Source organism: Oryctolagus cuniculus, chromosome 4 (assembly GCF_964237555.1).
Source record: "Oryctolagus cuniculus chromosome 4, mOryCun1.1, whole genome shotgun sequence".
In the NCBI taxonomy this organism is placed as follows: domain Eukaryota; kingdom Metazoa; phylum Chordata; class Mammalia; order Lagomorpha; family Leporidae; genus Oryctolagus; species Oryctolagus cuniculus.
This window is the reverse complement of record NC_091435.1, coordinates 153,647,215-153,675,041: the sequence shown is the minus strand read 5'-3', so window position 1 is coordinate 153,675,041 and position 27,827 is coordinate 153,647,215. Positions and strand designations below refer to the sequence as shown.

Genomic DNA, 27,827 nt, shown 5'->3' with positions numbered 1-27,827 from the left:
AAAAGCAAGAGGGAGAGAATCCTGTCCTGTTGTTGTTGTTGTTTGTTTGGTCTTGGTTTTCCCATCTATGTGCCACTCCAAGTGTCTTGTGGCTTCATCTAGACTCCTCCCAAGGGTGCTGACCCTGGGAGATTCTCTGTAGAAGGGGCTCGTTCCTCCATGGAGACCTGATGCTGCTGCAGCCAAAGGGATTTAAATGCTCCGTCTCTGAGGGCAGGGCTGTCAGTACAATACTGTGAGTGTTCAGAGCCTACTGCAGGAAGTAACCAAGACATTTTTCAAATTAAAAAAAAATTCAAAGGAAGAGAAGAAGGGAAGAGGAAAAAAAAATCATGTTCCAAAAGGATTGCCTAAAACGAGGGTATGTGTTTTCTAAGGTCACGGTTTATCGCAGGCACACCTATCATTCACCAGCCGCCACGGAACAGGACCGTTCCCTCCATCCAGGAAAGACGGCCACTGCGTTCTGTCCGTGAGCTTGGCCGTGGTGGCTAGGAAAGCATATAGGGCGTATAAACACGCGAGGTAGCGCAGGCTGTGGACCCGACGCTGCTCTGCTTGTCTGCTTTATGATGTCATTTTCCAGAAGGTAACTTCTCTCCTTTTGGACTTAATTAAATCCACATTTTATTTATTTACCTATTTATAAATGTACTTTTTGAACATTTTCTCAGGCTTTTCCTGTAAGTAAGATAGGGAAAATTGAGATATAAATAGGTATATTATTTGATATTATTTTTCTGCATGTGTTTTATTTGTATCCTTTATGTGTATAGACATGTATATGTATGTGCCTAGAACTGCACACGTGTGTGTTCATGTACACTGATATAGATGCACACACAGATGGGCCATTCATGTACATATAAATATTCTCACATGCAGCATAGTAATAAAGTGAACACAGCATGTCGATTAGAAAGGTGCTAACATACGAAGCACATAAAAAGTTTTTTGCAAGTAAAAAATGCACAAATGAATGACCAGGAATGAGGTGGGGCAGGGAGTGTGGGCAAGATTTTTCAGCCTGAGAAGGAAAAAAGGAATATCCAGATGAGAGACGATGAACAGACGAGACTAACGAGCTCCCACGTGAAACTTGACCCAGGCCACGGAGGGTCCCCTGGCACTGCGCTCCAGGCACTGGGCTCCGGGAGCCTGCAGAGTGGGTCAGGAGGTGGGTGGAGAATCTAAGGGCAGCGACTCACACAGACAGCCCTATGATAGCAGCCTGCTTCCCTCACCGTGATCTCCTGGAGGGTGGGGTTCCCACCAGCTCGTCGCGGAATCTTTCTCCTGTCCTCTCTCCATACTAAGGAGTCACTCGGGCCAGATACTTCCTTTTTTTTTTTTTTTTTCCTGGAGGGAGAGAGAGAGAGGCATAGACAAGAGTGTGGCTGTTTGCTGTTTGCTGGTGTGTTCCCCACTAAATCATGCATGGTATTTGTGGAGGGTAAAAGTCTATGTCCCATGAAGACACAGTGAATAGTTTTTGCTTTAATTTTCAGTCTGTTCAGTTGTCTACTTCTCAATCCAAAAGAAGAAGGATGCACTGTATTTTAAGAAACAAAGGATTCCCTTTCAATCGCCTTCACACCTCCCTCAATGTCCCATTTAATAATTCATAACCTCTCTGGGCCTGAAAAGTTACCCTCTATTCTCTCCTTAGATCCTCAGGTTGAGGCATTATCTTAGGGGGAAAACAGTCAAACCTGCAAGTGTTCACAAGTTCAAATAAGTTTTAATGGATCTTTTTATTTTATTATAAGTGAATAAATAACTACTTAGTCTTAAAACTCAATTAAATCCTGAGTAAACAGTTTTATGTTTAGAAAAGGAACAAAGAAGATAACATCGTATGCAAGGAAATGCAGCGCGGGGAGCAGATCTCTAGGAGCAGAAGAAAAATCGCACCTCTACCAGAACGGGGTGCCTGGGAGAAGGCAGGCTGGCGGGCGGGAGGGGTCCACGGCAGGCTCAGGGATGAGACGCTGCAACCAGCAGAGAGCCTCTGGAAAACCAGCTTCCAAGCTGAGTTCTGACACGTGGCGTGGCCCGCTACAGGCTACTTCTCTTAAAATTAAGATTGAATTTTATACTATGGCTTTTCAAATAAAACACATAAAAATGAGCACAGGGCCCAGTGTAGGACTGTCAATGATTTATTTTATTGAGTAAGAGCATCAACATATAGTCTTATTTATAGCCCTATGCTATCCACCAATATTTCAGAAAAGGCAGGAAAAGTTAATCTCCTAAAAGAGGAAGATATGATACTAAAGAACAGATATTTAACTTGAAGGAATTCAGTTTTAGGGAAACCTCATTACATTATCTTGATTTTTCTCATTGGAAGTGATGTTTCCTTTTAGGGCTAACCTCTCTAAGATTCTAAATCTTTATGTCCTTCCAAAGCTTGGACCTCCAAAGGCATATCACCTGGTCCACTCAAGCCCTAATGCTTTGCTGATGAACAGGGACAGCTATGTTACACTACTTCAACAGGAGCCTTTGGCAAGGAAATAAATAACATAATTTTTAAAAAATTTTTACAACAAGCATTACTCTGATATGTAAACATTTTGGTGTACCAAGCTGCATATTAAATGTGTGATGGGAATTTTTTCGAAATGAATCTCATAGGAACCTTTTATTTAAAAAGAGAAAAAAATCTAAAATTAATAATCGCTTATTAATATCTATTCTGTGTTACGTACTCTGATTTATTTGGCTCTCCACGTGGAAACGGCTCTCTGTAAGACTACGTGGAAGGGTGACCACATGTGGACTGTGGCTGGAATGTTTTCCACCGGAGATGACTTTATGAAGCTCCCATCGCTGTCAGCTCCCACAGAGCAGTGACGACAGTGATTTGCTGGCTTTACCCCTTTGCCAAATGAGGTTCACGGTTCTCAAATCCTAGTCCTTGCTAAAAATGCAGCTGTCCAGGCCTTGCCACTGGAGTTTGGGGCTGACTCTGACTCAGGTAAGTGGAACGGCACAGGACAGCTCCGTGAGTCAATGAAAATAACGTGTTTCACCCTTAGGCTCCACCTCCCCTCTGTGTGAAGGAGTGGCATTCCAGAGTGGCAGGGTCTCTCTCAGCTGAACCTATTCGTGTGAACCAACGCCCCCCCCAGGGTATTTTCAGGTGGATGGTCTGTTGACCTCATTTAGAAACACCTGGTTTAGATGATGCCCAAGTTTCTTTCTTGCTCTCTGTATGGTATAACCATAGGGCTTCTCTTCACACTGACAAAGACTAAGAAGATACAACTAGCTCTCAGCTCTGTCTCTCATTCACTCCTTCATCCTCTGTGTATTCTCCAACCACCTACACATGCGAGTTAGTATAAACTAAGAGCTGGGCATTCAGCAGTGAAGGGATCTGACGACCTAAAGGGAGAAACCTGCATTTAAGAGTTGTTATAGGGGCTGGCGCTGTGGCGCAGCAGGTTAACACCCTGGCCTGAAGCACCGGCATCCCATATAGGCGCTGGTTCTAGTCCTGGCTGCTCCTCTTCTCTTCTAGCTCTCTGCTGTGGCCTGGGAAAGCAGTGGAAGATGGCCCACGTCCTTGGGTCCCTGCACCCACGTGGGAGACCTGGAAGAAGCTCCTGGCTTCAGCTTGGCACAGCTCCGGCCATGGCCTTCTGAGGAGTGAACCAGCAGATGGAAGACCTCTCTCTCTGTCTCTACCTCTCTCTGTCTCTACCTCTCTTTGTAACTCTGACTTTCAAATAAATAAAATAAATCTTTTTAAAAAAAGAGTTGTTATAAAGAGAAATACAAGGGTTATAAAGAGAAAAGAAGGGTTGCAAGGAAAGCATGTAAGAGGGAGGTACATCTGTAAGTCGGGTTGCTAGGATATGCTACAGTAACAAATGCATCACCCAAACTCAACACAACAGTTCTCTCTTGCCTGTGCTCGGGATTCAACATAGGGCTGTGTGTTGCGCATGGTCAGTAGAGCACCTTGGACTGAAGAAGAGTCTACCATCTGGAACGCGACTTTTATCATCACAGCAGGAAAAGAAGATGGAAGAACCAGACATGAGCTTTCACTGCTTATAGAATCATCCTGCGCCATTTCCACTATCTTTTTATTGGCCAGAAAAAGTCACATGACTCCTTAATCGCCAGCAGAGTAGAATACACAGGAGAGCCTCTGGGATGGTTGGCAAGCATGACTGTGAGTCTGGGCTCCAGGGGTCTCCTCTGAAAACGTGGAAGATGAGACTTCAAGACTAAGGCAATGGCAGGCATGGAGCACGGGCGTTAGAGAAGAGTGCTCCAGGCAGAGGGAGTCCTACGTGGGAAGTGCCGGAAGCAAGAGAGAGCATGGCGAGTTGCAGGATTCGGAGTATGTGCCACAGCTGGAAGGCAGAGATTAAAGTCAAGGCCAAGGTCGGTGTGTTGTTTGCTGCTTTATCCAAAGAGACAGAGGAAGTCACTGGAAGTGTTTTTAGTTTGAAATTCACCTGTCTTTATAACAAGTTTCATTAACCAAGTCATAAATCTTATTTTCTGGGGATCTCTTAGTCAAAGTAAGTAACTAGAAATAGTGCATCTTTCAGAAAGCCAATTAGAGAGAAGCTGTTATGAAGTGTTCCTGGAAGTAAAATGTGACTCCTTAGTCAGGATTTCCTAATGAGATCAACCGAGTGCTAACCTCAAATTACAAAATACTAATCCCTACAACAGTGCTTTTTCCACCTTGACTGCCCACTAGGACCCCCATCCCAACCCCCGTGCCTTTTAAAATCCCAGTGCCCCACTAACACAAAACTGCTGTGTGGGGCCTGGTTGGCCACCAGGAGTTTCCACATGATCCAACGTGCAGCTAAGGCTGAGAAGCACAACACCACAGGCTTTCAGGAACAGTGATTCTCAGGGGGACACTGGAGGGGAGAACACAGCTGAGAATAAACTGGGGGCATTTTGGAACTGCCCATCCCCCAGATTCTGTGAAGCCTCTCACCCTTGCCCACAGGAGACAAAGCACTGTGGGGGACCCTCTTCTAATGGGATTGCATTGCCTCCTCTTGTACTGCAGGAATGGAGCAGTTGAGAGAGAGTGCACTCATCTAGAGTGGCACTGCTAGAACTTTCTGTGTCAGTGGACACCTTCTATCATTTGCACTGTCCGAATGGTCACCACCAACCACACATGGTCACCAAGCATTGAAATGTGGCAGCTACAACTGCGGCTCTGCGTTTTAAATTTCTTGTTTTATTTTAATTTATTTCAGTTGAAATAGAAATAGCCAAATGTACCTAGCACCTGGAATATCTGATAACATAGTTCTAAGCACTTAAGCTAACATGGATGTCAGTTATACTTCACAAATACCACAAATATGTACGGGAAATGCTTAAAAATACAACGAGGAGGATATATCATTTTTTCTGTAAAATATCCCATCTTTTAAATCAAGGTATGAGTAGATAGTTTGGGTGGTCTGTTCCTAAATTAACGAGTAATTCCCGCCCACTTGTCAATCACATGTCGCTGAGCTACCTCAATGTTCCAGATTCAGCTAGACTAGGACTGCAAATGGGAACATCTAAGGAAGCCAGCCAAATAAAATAAGTGAATAAGGCATTTTATTTGTATCAAAACCATGGTCCTTCCTACAAAGACGCTGGTGTTTTAAAAAACAAGCAACAAACAAACAAACAGGAACGCCTCTCTCTAGATGTCCTTTCCTGGCTCCTTCATCTAGACTCATATTTTCCCATGTAGGCTTGGTCCCTCACATCCAGAATGCAAAAGAAGGGGACAGTTCGCTACCTTTCTGGGATGCTGAGATGGGAGCAGTAGATTGTTGACTGAGGTCAGAAATACAGTTGCATAACAGTTTTTGTGGCTGGAAGAGATTTTTGAGCTCAGCAAATCCAAGGACTTTGTCATGCCCCTGTTTGGGAATGCCTGTCTCATTACCATACTCTGACGAAAATATAAGACTAGGTAGCACCAGTCCAAAGCTAGCACCCTGTGTAGCTCTCTAAGTTTCCTTTCTGTTAACACTTTACTAAGACTTGCTGCAGTGAGCCAATAAAATCATCTCTGTGGACAGGCTTGGCACACTATTACTCTCTATACTCTAATTGTCATCATTGCTACTTATCTACAAGACTACACACTTAAAACATGTTCCTAAGTTAAATAAAAATAATTTCAGGGTATTTTTAACTTGGATATCCCAAATTCTGCCAGCTTGTAACTATCATATAAATATCCTGCATTAGTTAGGAATTACTTTTAGCTGCTAATAACAGAAACTAGATATAACAGGGACTTCAACAAGAAAAAGATTGCTTTTTCTCAAGAAAATGAGATCCGGAGGATGTACAGTTCTGATGGACATGGAGGCTACTGACGTGTTGACCATTCAGTTAACAACTCAATAATCCCCAAGAACAAATTTAGATTTCCCATCTTAGAATGCAGAAACTCTGGGAGATTTTTAGAAAGCAATTTTTCTAATTTTTCAAAAGTTGCAAGATCCTGTCTCTGCCAGGCACGACATTAAAGTCACATTTGCTTTCTGGACACAGCTGTCCAAGACGGGTCAAAAGACAGAGGAAGAAGGGTCCCACCATGTCCCAGCCACAGCAGAGCTGGGTCGCACCATGTCCCACACTGCATAGCTGGGTCACACCACGTCCTATCTACAGCATAGCCATAATCCAGCCAGTTACATGCACTCCAGCACTAATATAAATCTTTCACAATATTTTTGCTGATGGATTTCCAGAAGTGGAGATATAGGCTCTTAACAGATATTGGCAAAATGCCTTCAGAAAGGGGGATCCATTTTCATTCTCAAAATAAGGATTGAGAGCATCTCTCCCCAAAAAATCAGCAAAGTTGGAAATATCCTTTAATTTTTTTTTCCAAAGGGAGAGGGTATTGCTTCTCGGCCTTTCAGCCAAGATCAAGTGTAGTATCTGTTCTTATCAGTTTAATATCTGATGTGTCCTCTATCCAACGGGAGAGGGTAAGGAAAGGGGCTAAATTCATGGCAGTGAGATGCTTTATTTTGCTCCCTTTGAATCTTGACAGGGCTGCTCTGAAATGAAGTTCCACAGGTGTGATCACGTCACAGGGAGGTAGCTGGAGAAACAGCTCCATCTGGGGTGCCACAAAGGCAACCCCATAAAATGGCCATCATCAATATGAAAAGAGAATAATTAGAATAAAAAAGATTTAGCAAAGGACAACCTGGATGGTAAAAAGGAGTCTTAAATATGTGTTCTTAAAAATCTTGCCTAGATCATCTTGATACCCCACCCCTCTCCCAGTACATACAATGTACACATACACACACACACACACATACACACACACACATGCATCCACAATCCCTTGAGAAACATTAAGGAAAAAGTTAAGTTGTTCCAGCCCAGATATTTCTAGTAGTTTCAGATAAAATCAATGATTTACTAACCAAGTGATTATAAAATCATTAGTTTGTCTGATTTTTTAAAACCAAATGGCAAATTAGCTGAAGGCAACTGATAAAACGGTGCCAGCTTCCCAGTGGCTTTGGCGCTTCTAGAATAAATGTGCATATCTAAGAGGAACACAGCTATTTCCAACATGGAGGTATGGTTTGAGACAAATATTTGCATTTTGCCACTGTTGCATGAATAGAACAGTTGGTGACTGGGTGAAGTTATTTAAGCACAACTTTTAGAAGTTGAACTTCAATTCGTAATTTGCAGAGACAGAGAAGTGAGAAGATGTTAAAAACAACCACGTGAGGTTATTGGGGAGAGAAAGAAGGGGACGAAGATGTGAAGGAGGCCACATCTAGCAGGGGGAGATAAGAAGGCAGGAAAATGGCATGAGATCACTTCAAACAGGCAAGACTAGTTCAAGTTGCTGGAGGCCTCCACAGGCAGCAGTGCAAGGACTGATCTGATTAGGGCCATGAAGAGTCGCTGGAGGATTAAGTCACTGAGCACCACGTTCCCAATGCCAGGCATGAGAAATTATTTTGGCAGCCATGTGCAGAATAATTTGTACTGGGTAGAGACAGTGTGTTAGAGGTGGGAAAGAAGAATGTTCTGGTCATCTAAGAAGCCAGAAACTGGGTGCACTAGAGACACAAGGAAGAGCTGGGAGACTCAGGTGGGTCAGAAAAAGGTATAGGAAACATGACAGCAGCTCATAGAACAGCTCCACTGGGGGAGTTGTTCACCTCTGCCAGCAGCACCAATGCAGCAGTGGCCTTCTGGACACGTGGCTATTGCTTCCTTGGACCCAGAAAACTTCATTGATTTGCCTCTTCTATCCCTTCATGAGCTCATTCAGGCTCTCTCATGTCTGAATGTCTCCACACACTTGTGGAATGTATTTATATCGTCAGCAGGCATGGCTTTTTAGTGTAGCAGTTGCATTTTGCAGGGGACTGTGAACAGGAACAGACAGAACGGGGGTGAAGCTTACCTTGAAGTTTGAAGTTTAATGGGTCATTGGGTAATCATGAAGGTAGAGGGTGAACAAGTTGTAGGGGAAAATTCTGGCAGCTGAAAAAGAGGAAATGGAACCGTGGATGTACAGCCAGAGAATGCAGGTCAACAACAATTATTGCTTTATAATGGAGGGGGCTGGAGCAGAGTCTCCATTTGGAATGCAGCGCGAGCAGTACTACAAGACGGATCGCATTAATATGAAAAGAATATTATTGAAATCAAGAAGGTACAACAGAGGGCAACCCGAATGATACAAGGACTCAAGGACCTTAATTATTTACAAAGGTTGGAAACACAGTTGTTCTACTTTCCTTCGTAACAACAACAAAAAAGAAAATGTGAAAGGAATTCACTGCCAGTGTCCTCATTTCCAGGAGGGAGATTTGCAGGAACCAAATGTCAAGAAAAAGAAAAAAAGAAAGGGCATGTTTTTAAACCCAGAAAGAACATGGTATTAAGTAAATTTTAGTGGGATTTCTTTGCAAAGAGAGAGGTGAATTTACTGTGCAAACTACTATGCAGGTTCTGCTTGCTAATGAATGTGTGGTGTACATATGTATATGTGTATTTACACAAACACTATATATTTTAAGGAGATAAGCATTACAAAGGAAAATAATTATGGGGTGGCACAACTGCAAACTCAACTAGACTTACAGAGATTTCCTGTTCTAAAATTTCCTGTGTTCCATAGCCCTTCCATGTAATTTTCAGTGTTTTGAATGCCCATTGGCAATGTAGACTAAACACTCAAACAATCTCGTATGATATTCAAGTGAAACTTACAGGAAAGTAAATTTGATCTCGAGCTGTCAAAACACCGCTCACAACAGAGCATACTGACAGTCAGCCAGACAAGCTCTGAGGAACGCCTGCTGAGAGAGAAAACAGGGAATTGTGGAAAACCCATTGTGCCCTGGCCACCAAATTCCAAACCCACACCAAGCGCACAATGTTTTCTGATATTTTTTTACATTTTGATTTTACTGCTACATAAACACGTATGAAATGCTTATCATCTATTCTGGCACCTATTTTACAACATGAAATAAAACAGAAAACCTGGTTCCTGTTCTCAAGAGTGAAGACTGTTTTTCTCATTCATGCTGTACCCCCAGCAATGAGCGTGGGGTCAGGCATTTAATAGGTACTTAGTACATCAGAGACAATAAAGGGACAACAGCTGTTAGTGCTTACTGAGCACCCAGGGTTGGGGTCCTGTTCTCACACAGTCCTTTTTAGAAATGGGGCTGTGAGTGAACCTGAACAAGGGACAGATCAGAGGGAAAGAACCCCCAAAACCAGCTGAGGTGAGCCCCTCAGCAGGATGCTTCTTCCCGACCAAGAAATCTGGATACGAGTCCAAGAAGACCACAAGGGTAGGAACTAGTGTGTGCATTCTCTGATGACGATTTCTGCATGATGGCAATTTTTTTTTTAAATTACCACATTGAAGGAGTGATCATTTCCACTTTTATAGCAGTGCTTTGTGGTACTAAAGCTGTCTGAGATGGTAGCTACTGTAACATCTGGCCACTGAGCGCTTGAAATACGTAAAGTGTAAGATGCACATCAAATTTTTCTAAAAGATTTTTTTTTGACAGGCAGAGTGGACAGTGAGAGAGAGAGACAGAGAGAAAGGTCTTCCTTTGCCATTGGTTCACCCTCCAATGGCTGCCGCGGCCAGCGCGCTGTGGCTGGCGCACCACGCTGATCCGATGACAGGAGCCAGGTGCTTCTCCTGGTCTCCCATGGGGTGCAGGGTCCAAGCACTTGGGCCATCCTCCACTGCACTCTGGGGCCACAGCAGAGAGCTGGCCTGGAAGAGGGGCAACCGGGACAGAATCCGGTGCCCCAACCGGGACTAGAACCCGGTGTGCCGGCGCCGCAAGGCGGAAGATTATTCTAATGAGCCGCAGCGCCGGCTCTAAAAGATTTTTTAAATTTATTTGAGAGGTAGAATTACAGACAGTGAAAGGTAGAGACAGAAAGGTCTTCCAGCCACTGGTTCACTCCCCAAATGGCCACAACGGTCAGACCTGAGTTGATCCAAAGCTAGGAGCTTCTTCCAGGTCTCCCACACACAGGTGCAGGAGCCCAAGCACTAGGGCCATCTTCTAATGCTTTCCCAGGCCATAGCAGAGAGCTGGATTGGAAGAGGAGCAGTGGGGACTAGAACTGGCACCCACATGGGATGCTGGCACCAGAGGCAGAGGATTAACCCACTATACCACAGTGCTAGCTTCTTATGCACATCAAATTTTTAATACTTAGTATGAGAAAAGATGTGCCAATGTTCCATTGTTTTTATTTTGGTTACTTGATAATGTTTTGGGTATATTGGGTTAACTACAATAGATCATTACCATTGATCTTACCAGGTTTTGTTCCACTTTTACTCTTTAAAGATCACATAAGTGCTTCGCATTATTTCTCGAGCCATAATCCATTTCTTTATTTATTTACTGGTCAGTATTCATTTTCTAGGGCTGGTGTGAAAAGCCCGCACCCATAGACCCAGTGGCTTAAACAGCAGGAGTCTATCTTCTCACAGTCCTGGGAGCGGAAACTCCAAGATTAAGCTCTTGGGAGGGCTGGGCTCTTTGAGGCGTCTCTACCTCACTTTAAGGTAACAGGGTAATGGTTGTCTTCCCGCCAAGTCTTCACACGGTGGTGTGTGTATGCGTGTGTGCCTGTGTGTTCCCTCTTCTCTCCCTCTTAAAAGGACACCAGTCATAGTGGAGCAGGACGCACCCTAAAGGCCAAATTTTACCTTTGTAAAGACACTGTCTCCTGCTGCAGTCACATTGTGAGTTCCTGGGGTTAAGACATCAACATAGGATTTGGCGGAGCAGGGTGGGGTGGAGAAGGGATCCAGCCCATCACAGGTCAGCACAGGACTGAAGGGGATGGAGCGGGAGAAGAGGCTGTTTAGCTGAGAAGGATGTCTCCCAAAGACAGTGAGGAAGATAGACTGAGAAACCAGAAGGAAGAAAGGCCAGTAACGTGACTGCAAACCAGACACTTAAAAAAAAAGAGCCAGTGACAAGTTCTGTGTGGCAAAAATTCAAGGGACACATAGGATCAGGAGTGATCTCATGTTGAACTTGGTATGTCTGCCTGGCTCGGTCTGCTGCAAGGAGGCCTCGCCATGACCAGCAAAACCACAGGAGCACACAGCCCCCTAGAGAGAGTAGTGGCCATGACCACCAGACTGGGAAGGACTGTACAGGGCAGGGTGACAAGACCACCCACCGAAGGCAAGCTAGGAAGGAAACCAGGACTCCTCTAGGGGAGGAGACAGGAGTCACTGGGAACTCCATGGAGATGTGCTGAAGCTTGGGAGGAAAGGGAATGCATGGGCCTCCCACCAGGGGTAGAACGAGGTTCTTCACCACTTTATTTAACCGGTGAAGAACCACAGAGTTTAAGGCCAAAGGTATGAAGGATGTGGGGATGTCCTGACACCTGACTTTTCAGAACTACTCTAATAAAGTTTAGGATGTGGCCATAGGTTTATGACTTTCTCCATTTCATTTCCATGCATCATCTCATATGCTTTCCAAAGAAATACGAGAAGTCAATAGCTACACTGCACTACTTGCCATTCCCATTTTATGGATGAGAAATCTGAGCCTTGGAGGACTTACATGATTTAGGAACTAAAGCTCCTGACATATTTAGAGCTATGTCAGTGTTCCCTCGGCCTTCTACCCTCTACACCAACACCAATAACACCACCACAACACACACACACACACACACACACACACACCCTCTCCACAGGTGGACCAGACTCCCAAAATGCAGTTTTGTGCCAGAATCTCTCCCTATCCATCATCTCCCCTTCTAAATTACTGTATTATCCAACTTGAAACATTCCTGATGGAGTAAGAAATACACACCAGGAAATTATCCAGAAAACTCCTGTCAAATGGAAAACTGTTTTTTAAAAAGTACCAGCTGCATGTGTGTGACAGGTGTTTTAATACAACTATGGCCTAAATCAGAGGCATCAGCTTAGAGCCTCAGATCTGTTCTTGTTTATGGTGATTTTTTGCCCAGAGCAAAGATAGAAGAGCTGTTGGTTTAAAGTGTGCACAGAACGTTGTCAACTTTTTCTTCCTCTTTCAACATGAAAATGAAAACACATGAAATGAGGGTAAAGAATCTTTCATTCAGTGACAGAGGAACGTTTTTAGTAAATTTAGCTTTCATTTTTTTTTATTTCACATAGGCCACTCTCTACAAACTATCCATAAATCTCCTCCCTGATCCAAAGAAAAATGTCACAAATTATGTGGAGGCAGAGTAGGAAACTACCTTTATCTGTCACTTATTATGTGTTAATTAATTTTAGGGGTTTCGTTAATCCATAGTTTACACACGGACACAAGGGTAGCATCCTAGCACTATGTTCACAGAAGTCCTAACTAGAAAACACATGACGTCATCTATATGGACCTTTTTGCATTGGCTTGTTAGCCAAATGCTTCGTAATTTGGTTGAAGAGACAATTTGCAGGCATATGCTTCATTATAGAGCAATGGGGATTTCACACATCTCCCAGAAATATTTTCTTCATCTCTGACGATTCCTCCAGTCACCTCATTCTCCATCCTGCTCCCCTAAGTGTGGTCCACGGGCCAGCAGCTTCAGGCGCACACAGGAGCTGATTAGACGTGCAGGTTCCTGCTCCTGTTAGAACTACTCACTAAGAACTGGCCCCTTGGAATGTCTCCAGCTGATCTCTACACCAGCAGAGTTGGAGAAGCACTGTTCTATATCATTCTCAGATAGAGAACCTCAACCCAGACAAAGCAGAATGTGGAGGCTGAAAATCAGAGCATCTTGGAGGTCAGACAGCCAACGGCCGTGAGCCAGCACCAGAGCTGGGGCTTGTCACGGCTGTTGGGGGTACAGCACTGGCAGTGCGGTGGGGATTCCACAGCAGGCTCCCAAATTAGTCTTCAGGGACAGTTCCCGTAGAGCCCAACAGACTGCCGGGCACTGCGGCTGGGAGCTGGAGAGTTGAAACTGGCCACTCCTGCATCAGAGAGAAAGAGTGGGCAGGGTAGGGGTCTTGGAATAGACAGACGTGAAAGGAAGGACTTCAGGTGTCCTGGGCAGTCAAGGGTAGCCCACAGCCCTTTAGAAAGAGAAGGATGGTGCAGGAGAGGCTAAGGATGCTATCTTGAGGCCAAGTGAGGGACAGGGGACACCGCCAGCCTGAGGATGCCACACCCTGGGGCATAAATGGCTCTTTCGTAGCTCTCCTACAGGAAACACCACAGTACGGACTGACATGAGCCCACCCTGCGAACTCCTGCCATCTCCCACCTGGTTTTAGGACCAGAGGACCTGTTCACAGGCTGAGTCCCATCAGTATTTACTTGCTGGTGCCAGAGCCGATCGCCTCGGAGGCTTTTTAAAAACAATGACTCCAAAGGGCTTTAACCTGTTCAAGATGCCCTGACAAACCGTGAGCTTGCCTTGCTGGAAGAAATGATGCTGGGGCCAGACAGAACTGCGACTGCAGATTGATTGATTTTTTTAATTTAATATTTGTTCACCGGGAGGCTGGCTTCTTTATTGTGGTGGCACCTGCTAGTGCCATTATAGTTACAAGGGCTGTTGGAGAGACTTTATGGTGAAAGCTTATTTCTATTATAAATGCTGGTTGGAGCGGGTGGTTAATATCTCAACGGTTTCCTGTTATACTGGGCTCAATCAACTCTAGCCCACATTGTTAAGTTGAACACATCATCTTGCACACAAAAAAATAAAAAATTAAATGTTATGCCAAAATCAACATCATTAATTAAGTTGTGAGGAAATATTATCCGAGTCAATCCTTAAATTAATCACTAACTTCAGATCAAGAATGTGAACAAACAAAGTAGCTTAATGCTCATGTTTGAAACCCAACTCACTTATTAAAGCTCCATTATTAAATTATTAAATTGAGCCTTGGTAACTGAAAATGATATAATATGAATATGTATTATAAAAGTATATAGAGTTGATTCCAAGAAAACTACTTATCTCAGACAAGCATCTCAGCACATAGATTTTCATTTACTTAAAGTCAATAAAGGAATATTGGGGCCGACACTGTGGTGTAGTGGGTAAAGCCGCAGCCTGCAGTGCCGGCATCCCATACAGGTGTTGGTTCAAGTCCCGGCTGCTCCTGTTCCGATGCAGCTGTCAGCTATGGCCTGGGAAAGCATGGAAGATGGCCCAAGTCCTTGGACCCCTGCACCTGAGTGAGAGACCCGGAAGAAGCAACTGGCTCCTGGCTTTGGATTGGCATAACTCTGGCTGTTGCGGTCATTTAGGGAATGAACCAGCAGATGGAAGACATTTCTTTCTGTCTCTCACTCTCTCTGTAACTCTGCCTCTCAAATCAATAAATAATTTTTTAAAAGGCAATATTATCACAAGGTCCATTGTTGTCAGTCAAGACATAATTTTCAGTCAAAAATACTCATGGTATTTTTATCTCAACTTCCCATACTCAGATACACACTGGAAAGTATTACTTAATACTTACTCTCAATAGTAAATGGGGATTCAATTTCTTCACTCTCAAAATGGGTTTTATGTTAGGAGAACAAGGTTCCATGCCATACAGAGCAATCCAACAGCTTGGGGCAGGGGCGTGAGATAAGACGCACTGAATTCCAGTCCCTGTCTTGTTGTGCATTAAATGAGGCAATAGATGGCTAATTCCAGAGCAAGGAGAGGGAAGACAAATGAACCTAGACTATCTTGTTTTTCCAGAAAATACAGAAGTGCTTAAAGGATGATGGGTACATGTGGTGAAAGCAGAGTAATGGTCCATGTCTTAGTCCCCTACGTTGCAGGGAGGAATTAAGGTTGCAGATGGAATGAAGGTTGCTAACTAACTGATTTTAAGGAGTTTATCTTGGGTTATCCAGGTGGGTCCAATGTAATCATAAGGGCCCTCGAATGTGGAAGAGAGAGGTAGAATAGGGAGCAGATGCTAGTCTGCTAGCTTTGAAGGTGGAGAAATGGGCCCACAAGCACAGGGAATTTGGTGGCCTTGGAGGACATAAAGTTCAAGAAAGTGAGTTCCCTCTAGAGCCTGCAGAAGGAATGAGTCTTAGCAAAAACCTTCATATGGGTCCATGAAGCCCAGTTTCAGAATGCTGACTTACAGGACTGTAAGATGATCAGCCTGTGTTGTTGGAGCCATGATGTGTGTGGCAATACTGCTATAGGAATCAAATACTCCTGCCAAGAAGACAGGATCCACCTTGTGCATATACTGAGAGAGGGAATGGAAAAGCAACCATTATCAGTTGAGGAATCTGAGTGGTGAGGATAAGGCACTTCCTTGTGGTGGATGCAGTTTTGACAATATGTCTGAAATTATGTCAAAATCATGTCCTTGAAAAGAGAAAAGAAGTTTGCATAGGGCAGCGTCAGATCTTCAACAGCTTTGCTATAAATCACACAGGCAGGCAATGAGCTGTGTCTTCCTGACCTCAGAAAGGAATTGAGGTTTCAGTCTCTTAAAGGGCTGTGGCCTGGGATACCCTGTCCCCCCCAAAACATCCATTAGCAGAAAGTTGAATTTTTATTCTTTAAAGAAATCAACTTGTCCTATAGAAGATGCCTACCACTACAGATAGTCAGAGAGCCCAGGGAAAGGTCAATGTCACTGCTCAGCAAAGTCTGTAGGTAGAGGGGATTCACATACACTGCTCTGGGTAAAATAGTGGCCCCTTACTAGGGACCTAATCCCCAGAATCTGTGAATATGTGAAGTCATGCAGCAGAGGGATATTAAGGTTGAAGATGGGCTAAAGTTGCAAAATGGCCAATCTTTTTTTTTTAACTTTTGTTTAATGAATATAAATTTCCAAAGTACAGCTTATGGATTACAATGGCTCCCCCTTCCCCATAACTTCCCTCCCACCCACAACCCTCCCCTCTCCTGCTCCCTCTCCCCTTCCATTCACATCAAGATTCATTTTCAATTATCCTTATATACAGATCAGTTTAGTATATATTAAGTAAAGATTTCAACAGTTTGCACCCACACAGAAACACAAAGTGAAAAATACTGTTTGAGTACTAGTTATAGCATTAAATCATAATGTACAGAACATTAAGGACAGAGATCCTACATGAGGAGTAAGTGCACAGCGACTCCTGTTGTTGACTTAACAAATTGACACTCTTGTTTATGGCATCAGTAATCACCCTAGGCTCTTGTCAGGAGTTGCCAAGGCTATGGAAGCCTTTTGAGTTCGCTGACTCTGATCATATTTAGACAAGGTCATAGTCAAAGTGGAAGTTCTCTCCTCCCTTCAGAGAAAGGTACCTCCTTCTTTGATGACCCATTCTTTCCACTGGGATCTCACTCGCAGAGATCTTTCATTTAGGTTTTGGTTGTTTTTGGTTTTTTTTTTTCCCCAGAGTGTCTTGGCTTCCCATGCCTGAAATACTATCATGGGCTTTTCGGCCAGATCCAAATGCCTTAAGGGCTGATTCTGAGGAAAATGACCAATCTTAAATTAGGGAAACTGTCCTACGTTTTCAGATGAGCCAATGAAATCACAAGGCTCCTTAAAGGTAAAAGAAGGAGATGCAAGAGGAAAGCAGAGGGAGCTGAGACTATGGGCTAGAGTGAGTTAAAAGATATGAGGACTCAACCCAACATCACTGGATTTGAAGTTGGAGGAGGGGGACCATGACCCTAATCATGCAAGTTTCCTCTAGGAATAGGGAAGGGCAAGGAAACAGATTCCCCCTTGGAGACCAGGAAGCAGCCCTGCCAACACCCTCATTTTAGGCTGGTGAGTTCCATGCTGGACTTCCAACCCTCAGAATTGGAAGGTGATGAATCTGTGTTGATTTAAGCATTCTACTTGTGATAACTCATTAGAAGAGCAATAGAAAATGCACACACGCACACAGCTCCACCCGGCTTTCTATGGCTCTCCAATAGATACACGTGTACAACCAACAATCACCACACACTTGAGAAGTGTTTCTACCATGAAAGAGGTGGAAATTAAGCAGCAGCGAAGAGGAGGTAGCACAAGCAATGCAGAAGGCAACAGTACTCCCAGGGAAACAGCACAGACACTGCCTCCATGAAACAAGGGCAGGGAGCTCTTTATATGCTGTGCTTACCTAATGCCTACCTATAACTTACTGTGTGCCAAGTACTCTACAAAGTGCCTTATAAATATTGAAACATTTAGTCACCATAACAACCCTATGAGGTAGGTACTAGTATCCTATTTCACAGATGAGGAAACAGGCAGAGAAAGGGTAAGTGACTTGCCCAAGATCACACAGCAGAGTCTTGTCCATGGTCCGTGCAAGAACAGTTAGGAATGAAAAATATAAGAAATTGAAAAAATTCATAAATAGGTTCAAACAAAGGTGAAGTAATATTTTAGGAAGCAGAAAAATGTATATTAGAAGTTCACAAATGGGCCGGCGCCGCGGCTCACTAGGCTAATCCTCCACCTTGTGGCGCCGGCACACCGGGTTCTAGTCCCGGTCGGGGCGCCGGATTCTGTCCCGGTTGCCCCTCTTCCAGTCCAGCTCTCTGCTGTGGCCAGGGAGTACAGTGGAGGATGGCCCAAGTGCTTGGGCCCTGCACCCCATGGGAGACCAGGAGAAGCACCTGGCTCCTGCCATCAGATCAGCGCGGTGTGCCGGCCGCAGCACGCTGGCCGCGGCAGCCATTGGAGGGTGAACCAACAGCAAAGGAAGACCTTTCTCTCTGTCTCTCTCACTGTCCACTCTGCCTGTCAAAAAAAAATTTAAAAAAAAAAGTTCACAAATGAAATCTAAGACATCCAGGGAATTCAACATCCAACCAATACTAGTTTCAGAAATGAAAACAGAGAAAAAAGAGAAGACATTATGATAAAAACTGTTGAAAAATGTTCAGAATAGCAGGACATAATTTTCTAGTTTGAAACAGCCTACATAGTACCCTGAAGAAGAAATGAAATACAGTTATTATTAAGCCACATTGAAATTCCCAGGTAGCACACAGAAAGCGGTCCTAAAAACTTTCTAAGGGGAATTGTGGTAGATCCTATTCAAAAGGTCACAAAAAAAAAAAAAAAATAGTGGCATCAAATATCTCAATGGCAGTACTGGAAGTTAGAAGACAGTGAAGTAAAGCTGTCAAAGTCTCAGGGAAAATGAGGTCCATACTAGAATTCTGTACCCAGCCAAACTATCAATTAAGTGTGAGATAGAATAATTACACTTAAGATTAAAATTTCTCTTTTGCTTTCTCAGGAATCTCATAAGGCTATCACCCAACAAAACAAGGAAATAAAAACAGGAAGAAAAAAAGGGAACCAGGAAATAGGCAATCCCAAAGATTACAGCAAGAAGAGGTCCTAAATGATAGACACACAGTGGCATCCCTACATAAACAGAAGGGTTAAGAATTCAAGTTGACTAGAACAAAAAGTAAAAGCAACTGGTAGATTGCTTAATGTGTTTGACTAAGGGGATGGTTAGTGTTTTCAGAATTGAAAAAAATAATTAGTGATGATAGAAAGCAACAATTTTTTTAAAGATTTATTTATTTTACTTGAAAGTCAGAGTTACACAGAGTGAGAAGGAGAGGCAGAGAGAGAGGTCTTCCATCCACTGGTTCACTCCCCAATTGGCCACAATGGCTGGAGTTCTGCCTATCTGAAGCCAAGAGCCAGGAGCAGGTCTCCCATGTAGGTGCAAGGGCCCAAGGGCTTGCGCCAGTTTCTACTGGAAAGCAACGTTTTTAAAAAGTAAGGCCATGGGACTAGATTGTGGCACAGCGGGTTAAGCTGTTGTCTGTGACACTGGCATCCCATATGGGTGCCATTTTGTGTCTCGGTTGCTCCACTTTCAAAGCAGCTCCCTGCTAATGAGCTTGGAAAAGCAGCAGTAAATGGCTCAAATACTTGGGCCCCTGTACCCAGAAAGATCTGGATGAAGCTCCAGGCTCCTAACTTCGGCGTGGCCCAACCCAAGCCTTTGTGGCCATTTGGGAACTGAACCAGCAGATAGAAGATCTCTCTCTGTAACTCTGCCTTTCAGATAAAATAAATAAGTCTTTAAAAATAAGTAATAAATAAATAAATATTAAAAGTAAGGTCATTAACTGCAAGGAAAATTAAAAACAACATAAAAAGTTTTAGCTGTAAATATTTATAAGGTCATAATGAAACAAAGGCTGAAATTAAAAGATTTGAAATAGCTATACTGAAAGAATGGGGGAGGAGAAGATGAAAGAGGTGCCATAGGGAAGTTGAGTCATCATCTCCCAAGGTGTAGAGTCACTAAATATTTAAAGCAGAACATTGAAGATATTGAATTGAAATACAACCTTATTACTTTAAAATATGGAGGTAAGTAACTGGGAAAACAGTTATAGTGGTTAAAGCGGTTGTCTCCAGGGAAGAGAACTTCAAGGCAGAAGAACTGGAGCAGGCAAGGAGCATAACCCATCTCAGGGTTATCTTGTGGTTTGGTGTTATTGCCTTTTTCTCTTCTTTTCCCCCCTTTTTTGATTTTTGATAAAAAGATTAAACATAAATAATTCCTTGTGTAGGATTTGGTACACAGTATGTGCTATTTATTATAGCTAATGCTGACATTTGTGCTGCTAGGATGGTTGATAAAGCTGCAGCATCAAAGTGAGAATCAGCCCATATTCCACATATGAGCCCTAACGTATGTTATTTTCTACCTCTCTCTCTCTCTCTCTCTCTCTCTCTCTCTCTCCATTAAGGAAAACAAATGAAGGGGCAGGCATTTGGCTTCCTGGTTAAGATTCTGATTAGGACACTCGTGTTCCCTTCAGAGTGTCTGCATTCTTCTCCCTGCTCTGGCTCCTGACTCCAGCTTCCTGCTAACACAGACCCTAGGAGGCACTTAAGTTTTGGATGACATGAGATGCCCATTGCAAATTCAAACAGCGATGTCAAGGACAGAGTTGGACAGGAGGCCCAGAAGGATGAAATTCAGATTTTTAAATTCTGAAGTCCTTCCCTCACAGCAGTAATGAGAAACTGTCATCATGACCACCATATGTGCCTCCCACCCAGGAAACGGGCGAAGGGACGTGAAATGTAGCGATGTGAACGCTGGAAACACTCGGGTCTGTTGGGACTTGTGTGTCAGGTACAGCCAACATAGGGATATGGATGGCATCTTCTCCATATCCTGCCTTTTTCTGAGTCCTCAATGGCGGAACCTGATTGCCTTCATGGTCCAAGTGGCAAAAGAGTCTAGGAAATACCATTTTAACCCCCTAGCTTCTAGAGAGAAAGAGAAGAGAGACACAAGGATGCTGAAGGATGATTGACAGTATGCAGCATCAATGGCGTTTAAAGACATAAGCCTGGGGGAGGCCTCCAAAGTAGTAGAAGAGAACCAGAGATGGAACTTTGACTCGTTCCAGCATTAAGAAATCAGGAAGGGGCCAGTGCTGTGGTATAGCAGGCAAAGCTGCAGCCTGAGATGCTGGCATCCCATATGGACCCCAGTTCAAGTCCCGGCTGCCGATCCACAATCCACTTCCCATCCAGCTCCCACTAATGGCCCTGGGAAAGCAGAGGAAGATAGCCCAAATGCTTGGGCCCCTGCACTCACATGGGAGATCAGGAGGAAGCTTCTAGCTCCTGGCTTCCTTCTGTCCCCGCCCTGGCCATGGGGGTCATTTGGGGAATGAATCAGCAAATGGAAGATCCATCACTTCCCATCCCCTGCCCCGTAACTGTGCCTTTCAAATAAATAAAACAAAGCTTTTCAAAAAAGAAAGAACAGGAGGTAGAAGGGAACTGACAGATGGCCTATGAGGAACTGGACCACCAGGACAGGCTCCTATCCTGCAAGCCAAGTGGAGAAAATACTGCAAGGAGGAGAGTGATGAGCAGCCTGGTTCAGATGCTGTGCATGCCTAACTCCTGTAAGAAGAGTGGATGATCATTGTTTCAAACAAGGTATTAAGAGTAAATGTCCTCAAGGGTCGGGTAGAAATGATCCCAGCTAACAACTGATGAACTGCTCCTTGCTATACTCATATGTCAGTATACAAGGGCACTTCAAAAGTTTAATGGAAAAATCGAATTAAAATATAATTCACATTTTCCATGGATTTTGGGGACCCCCTCCTATGTAATAGCTCCATTTACTCACACCCACTGTTATTTACCTATATATCCATCTATCTGCCTATAATCACATATAAGTGAATTATACTACATATGCTATTCTACAATCTGATGTTAATAGTTACTAACACAACATGGCTGTCTTCGTGGGCAGTATATGCATGCATACATCATCCTTTATTCAAGAAGATATTGGATAAATCTACTATATTTATACAACCATTTAGGCTGTTCCAGTATTTCAATATTATATGCAGGGTTGCAATAAGCATCCTTGTTAATACAATATAAAATATTTATACCTGAAGCTTCTGCTCTCCAAATTAAATATTTGGGCATAGAGAGAATCTGTTATACTCAGAAACGGTCACACGGCTGCAAAACCTAGGAAAAGAAAATAATTTGGAATGAGCTGACTTATTATAAAAGCCAGCTCCTGGTCTTCGCGTGCTAAAGTTGTGTAATATAAGCTTATCTTCCTATATATCAAATCACAAGAATCTAAAATTTGGTGAGTATGCCAGCCCAGACGCCCTTTTGAACTTATTATGCTATTATCAACCTACAGTACTATATTTTTAGAACACCTAGAAAATCATTTTCCCATAAGTTTTCTTAACATTATAATTTGATAGTTTAATCAGTCATCAATCCTCTGTAGATATAAAATTTAAACTGTTTAAATAGAGTATAATTCCTGCTGGTTGATTTTCAATGTCCATCAACTCTGGGTTAAGTGTGGCAGGAAGCAAGAGAAAAATGCAAACCCATGTTGTGGTTTAGTCAGTCACTGGACAGGCAGACTTGGAAAACTTGCACTGTTTATCATCCTTCAACACACTATCTCACTACCAAAATATTTATTGGGATGAGGTGACTTGCTGTCTCTCCCTCTGTGTATATATTAGCTATGCTGTGTGAGTGAGTGTGCGTCTCTATAGATCTATAGATAGATACCCACACAGTCTCTGGATGAGATGCACTATATACAGGGAAGGGTAAGGTGTTATTGGTATGTAAAATAGATCCTAAAATTGTGAAGCAAATTATATCATAAGAACACTAGGCACCAAGTGGTAAACAAACATAAACAAATACGCTTTAAATCATTCATTTCTGGTTTCATGAATTTTAAATCGAAGTCTCAAAGCCTCTTATTTCCTTCCCCCTTTTGTTGGCTGTCCTTCCTTGCCTGCATTTCTTGATCTATGTTGGTGTCTTCACACACACTGTAGCAATAAACATCTCAGGGAAACAGCTCGCCACCTGACAGACCATGGTGAACCTGGCCAGCCCTCAAGCCGCAGGGTGCCATCGGCCTACTAGGATTCCTTGGGCATCTGAAAGGCTCTTCTCCAACTACAGGGATGCCACCAGGGCATCTACCAAAAGTAGTTGCTCTTGGGTCTCTCCAAACAGCCAGAACTCCTAAGGATCATCATTTTCCCGGCAACATCAATGGAATATTCTATTTTTTAAAATTCACATTTAAATTTTGAATTACATGCAATACTGGCATGTCTTTAATGGGTCCAGAGCAGCATCTCACTGTATATATAAGCCGAGCATACCAGGTCACCAAGATTTCCACCTCCTTATCTGTGGTTCATGTTTACAGACTACCAGCTGCACTGCTCCAGTACCTTATATAGAAGACAATACGCTGTCCTGAGCTGCAGTCATCCCACTGTGCTACAATATACCAGATTCACCCTACTGTGTTTTGGTGCCCATTATCCAACCCTCCCCCTCCCCCCAGCCCTTTCCAGTCTCTAGGAGGAAGAACATGCAGTATTTGCCTTCTTCCTGTGTCTGGATTATTTCACTAAATATAATGAGCTCCAGTTCCATCCATTGTGCTGCAGATGTTTTTATTTAATTCTTCTTTATGGCTGAATAATACTCCACTGTGTATATTTACCACATTTTTTTTATTTGACAGGTAGAGTTATAGACAATGAGAGACAGAGACAGAGAGAAAGGTCTTCCTTCTGTTGGTTCACTCCCCAAACGGCCGCTATGGCAGGCCCACTGCGCCGATCTGAAGCCAGGAGCCAGGTGCTTCTTCCTGGTCTCCCATGTGGGCACAGGGGCCCAAGCACTTGGGCCATCCTTCACTGTGCTCCCAGGCCACAGCAGAGAGCTGGACTGGAAGAGGAGCAACTGGGACTAGAACCGGCACCCATATGGGATGCCGGCGCCACAGGCGGAGGATTAACCAAGTGAGCCATGGCGCCGGCCCCTACCACATTTTCTTTATCCATTCATTCATCACTGGATAAGTGTTCTAAGTATATACCTTGGCTACTGTGAATAATGCTGCAATGAAAATGGGAGTGCAGTTATCTCTTTTATATATTTATTTTTTCACTTTAAACTTCATTTTGACAGATATCAAATTTCTGCTACAGATTATTGGTTGTTTCTATTAAAAAGTACTGATTTTGAAAACTAATACATAAAACTGCCACACACGCAAGCACATACAAAATGGACCACAAAATATTCTCCTTTCCTTCTGAAGCTTTTACAATGCGCAGTATCATGAACCAGTCTTCTACTCTTAAACTTGGTCAATTGAGACAAAAAGTTCTGAGACCATTCTTCCACCACTGATCAAGACTGGGAGAAGGTCACCCACCTTGGGAAGCCGAGCTGCGGGACCCGCGGGACCCGCGGGACCTGCCAGAGCCGCAGAGTCTGCGCCCAGCACTGGAAGGGGAGGTGAGCTAAAAACCTCTCTCGGTAACCCGAGACGTTGGCAGGGAAAGGCAGAAAAAGCCTGCAGAGAACGAGGCCTGAAACCCCATTGGGGAACGTTCACCAGGCTGGCTGGAGGAGAGAAAAAAATCGAATAAATAAGGGGAACCGGCAAGGACATTTAGCCTCTCTCTCCACTCACCTTACAGAGCCGAGCAAGACAAAGGGCAGGCGCCATTTTACGTAAGTAAAGCAGTGTGCGCCATTTTGCATATGTAAAGCAGGTGCCCCTCATTGGCCAAGCAGAAAAACCTGACTCTGGTAAGCAAAGGAATACCCACAGGGGCCAGATTTCATACATCAACTACTCTCAATTCCATTCAGCTGTGTGGAATTACTTCCCAACTGAGTCAAAAAAAAAAAGAGAGAGAGCGCGAGAGCAAGCAAGAGAACAATCAGGGTGAATCACCTTTGGCACACCCTTAACCCTGTAGAACCAGAGCTCTCTGGCCACACCCATCACAGCCTCTAAGGATCCATCAAAAGCAGACAGTCCTCTTAATCTAGAGTCACAGTATAATGAGAAAAAAACAAAGAATATCTCCAATATGCCAAACAAACGCAAAAGCTGAGGTAACAAGAACAAGGAAGACACTATGATGCCCCCAAATGAAATAGACACCCCAATTCAAGATTATGAAGATGATGAGATAGAAGAAATGCAAGAAGCGGATCTCAAAAATTGATAAGAACATTCAGAAGTTCTCAAAGACTGGGAGAAAGATATTAGGGATAATATTCATAGCCTTCTGAGCTTTCTGGGCAGACCTGGGGACCTTGCCAGCTTCAGCAGCCTTCTAGTCCACTTCACTGATGATACTTCAGAGAGACATGATGATGTCTATCTTACATCATGTACAGCAAAATGACCCAGAGAAGGAGCACGAGAGAAGCTCTCAGAAGGCATGGACTCGCCAGGAATCCTGTCCGTGATGACAGCATCACCAGATTTCAAGACTTTAGGGCCTCCTTCAAGCTTCTTAACAGAACAACAGTCAATCTTTGCCTCAAGCTCAGCAAACTTGCAAGTAATGTGAGCTGTGCAACAGTGTAGTACAAGCACATGGCCAGCACTGATTTGGTCTGGATGGCTCAGGATCCTCACCTGAGCAGTGAAGACACCTGCCTCCATTGGTGGGCTGCTTTGCTGTCACTAGAAACGTTGCCATATGAAGACCTTAGACAGACAACATTCTTGACACTGAAGCCCACGTGGTCCCCAGGTAGAGTCAAGGCTTCATGGTGCATTTCAAGACCCCAAATGAAAAATAGCACCTTTTCTCTTATTTATGGCAGCTAGTATAGAGAGGATAAAAATTGTGTGTGTGTGTCAGATCACTAGAAATGTTGCTTCATTGCATCATGCCATGTAATGACAATATACTCTTGTTCTCCATGTTAGAAACAAGAAATGCACAGGGGGACGGACGTGAAGACTCCTGGGGTGGTATTAGTAATGCTTTGGTCTTAATTAGCATGTTGGTTATGAGAATGTCCAGATGACAAAGCAGTCATTGATCTGTACACTTAAGTGCATCTCTTAATATGTATACTGTATTTTAAAGAAATATTTTTACAAAAGAAAAATACTTTATGGTGCATTTCAACAGATTTTACTCCCGTTGTGATGTTGACTGGAGCAAGGATACCCCCATGCCAGGTTTGAGAATGCCAATCTCCACTCGGCTCACAGGAACAGCACCGATATCACCAATTTGGCAGAGACCTCCTGTAGAGGCAAGCATAAAGGCTTGCCAGCTGGATGAGTTGGTGGGAGGATGAGGATGCTGTCCAGGACCTTGTGGGTTCACTGGCATTGTGGTTCTTCCAGCATTGCCACCACCTCTGTGCTGACTTTCCAGCCCTTGAACCAAAGCATATTAGAGCTTGGCTGCAGTATGTTGTCACCATTCCAACCAGAAATTGGCACAAATGCTACCACGTCAGAGTTATCACCAATTTCCTTACTGTAGGTGTTGACTTCCTTATGTTTTCCTTGTATCTCTTCTGGCTGTAGGGTGGCTCAGTGGGATCCATTTGGTTAACAGAAACAATCAGAGATTTCACATCCAGTGTGTAAACCAGAGGGCATGCTCACAGGCCTGCCCATTCTTGGAGATCACAGCTTCAAATTCATTGACTTAACCAACACAGTTGGCCTGATGTGTGCCTGTAATCGTGTCTTTGATAAGGTCTCTGTGTCTTGGTGTTGCAATTAAGATGAACCCCAGAAACTTGCTCTATCCATGGCAAAGCATGAGGTCAATGAACTACCAGCTGAGCAAGTGATTTGCAGAGAATTTTATTGAAAGAACAGAATGGCAAGAATTCCTGTTAATAAGAAGGGAAAGATATGAACTGAAGTCTGGTGGTGGGGATTCATATACATAAAGCAAAAAGACTCTACTGAACAGCAAAAGCACCTTAGCCTGTCGGGGGAGTTGCTTATCTTCATCAAACTCCTGAAACTGGTTATAGTCAGCATCTGACCACTATAACCTGGTCACCTATTTACCTGTGCACCAGAGCCAGATTTTCCTGACTGATTACCAAAATGCTTTACATTCTTTTATGTTACAAGTTCATCATGGTGGAGCCCTTCACTCTCTCTGTCTACTTGCCATTTTTTACTGTTACTAACTCCTCTCATTGGGGCATCAATAATAGTCATGTAATACTGGCTGGTCTGAGATTTCCACAGATGTCAATGGGGATACCATGCTCACTATCAGCTTTCAGTTTATCCAAGACCAAGGCATTTCCCATCTCAGCAGTCTTCTCAGACTTTTCAATGGTTCTTTTGTTGATGCCATCTCCTCTGTAGATCAGATGGGCAGTAGAGGTGCACTTGCTTGAATCTACGTGTCCAATAACAACAACGGTGATGGGAGTGTGTCGCTCCCCCTCTTCATGGAGGAACGACACTAAACCCTGCCTAGGCTTCATATCCGAGTCATGGCACCATTATGTCGCTCCCCCTCTTCGTGGAGGAACGACACAGGACCCTGCGCTGTTCTTTTGTCTGCTCGGCCCTCCCCGGGTTTGCTGCTGGTTCTTCCCGGGTTGGCTACCGTCCCTTCCACCTCTGTGGAAGGGCGGTTCCCCCCGCCGCTTTCCCCACTTCCGCAGGGGAGCGGCACACCGCCGGCCGGCTCTCTCGGGGGCTGCACAGGTGTTCCTTCAGATAGATGTTCCTGGTGCATGTTGTCTCTCTCCTCCTTTATAGTCCTCTTCCACCAATCCCAACTCTGCTACCCACACACCGAGTACGCTGCTCTCCTCCAATCAGGAGCAGGTCCTGCTGTTTATTGGTTGAACTGGAGGCAGTTGTGTAGAAGCTGTTTCCTCCTCTCCCAGTGCCATATTGTGGGAGAGCAGATGCATAGAATAAGTCTTAATTCCAGTAACTTAGTCTAGT

At 43.9% G+C, this 27,827-nt stretch overlaps 2 pseudogenes; one reads left to right on the top strand and one right to left on the bottom strand.

Annotated features, from left to right (window-relative positions):
- The first annotated feature begins 6,915 nt into the window (after nucleotides 1-6,915).
- Nucleotides 6,916-7,027, top strand: LOC127483106 (U2 spliceosomal RNA; annotated as a pseudogene).
- An 18,077-nt stretch (nucleotides 7,028-25,104) lies between these two features.
- Nucleotides 25,105-27,355, bottom strand: LOC100343580 (uncharacterized; annotated as a pseudogene).
- Between the last annotated feature and the right edge of the window lie 472 nt (nucleotides 27,356-27,827).